Source organism: Gavialis gangeticus, unplaced genomic scaffold (genome assembly GCF_001723915.1).
Source record: "Gavialis gangeticus isolate Ggan-Ray unplaced genomic scaffold, GavGan_comp1, whole genome shotgun sequence".
In the NCBI taxonomy this organism is placed as follows: domain Eukaryota; kingdom Metazoa; phylum Chordata; order Crocodylia; family Gavialidae; genus Gavialis; species Gavialis gangeticus.
In genome coordinates this window covers 2,185,544-2,186,466 of record NW_017729019.1, presented here as the reverse complement: position 1 = coordinate 2,186,466, position 923 = coordinate 2,185,544, and positions in this window count along the sequence as shown.

The window sequence follows — 923 nt, the reverse complement described above, 5'->3', positions numbered from 1 at the left end:
GGTGTTGGCTACAGCCAAGGCTGGATTGTGTCAATGCTTCTGCTGGAAGGAAAATCCCCCAGAAATTCTTGGTTACAGGTTTTTGCCCCTTTGTTCAAGGTGAGGCTGTTCACATTTGGCATCAGGAAGGAAGTTTACCCTGTGGTCAAATTGGTATGGACTATGGATAGTTTAGCTTCCTCTGTAACGGGGGATATGGTCCTCTTCCTATCATCTCTTAAGTGTATTTTAACCATCACTTCCTGGCTTTCCAACAGCAGGACACTGACAGTGCTCTTGTCCCCCTGTGTTATGTGGGGAAGGTTAGGGTGTTCTTGAGAGATAGTTAACCGTGTTAATCTGAAGGCAGGCAGAAAGCAGGGCAAGGTGCCTGGTAGTTGTGCAACAGGATTATTTATGTAGTTTTAGGAACAGGTGAGACACCTTGAATAGGGTGGTTCACAGTGATAGGGATGATTCTGTTTTGTGAATGAGGTTGGAATAGATGATCCCCTGAGGCCCCTTCCAGCCCGATTTGTCTCTGATTCCAGATTTTTCTTCAAAACCACGAAAAGGGCTCCGATTTTGGCAACCATGTAAATTCAAAGTAGTTCATCTATTTTATGCAAATTGAGTATTTTTTCATGCAAATACATGTTCCCTTGGAACCTGTTTCCAAGATTTTTTTTTTTTTAAGTTTTGTTTTGTTTTTTTTATCAGGAGAGCAACATTTTTCAGCCAGCTCCAATCTGCATGTTAGGAACAAAGGAGCCAAAAATAAATAGGCCTGACATTGTCTCTTCAAAAATATCCTTTATCATCATTTACAAAATGTTCTTTTGTTCTCCAAAAAAGCCTCCCAACTGCCCTGTTAGCTAAACAGAGTTTGCCAGTATTTGCCGCCCAGGTCAGGAGGATCAACGTGGGGGGGGGGGGGGGGGGGA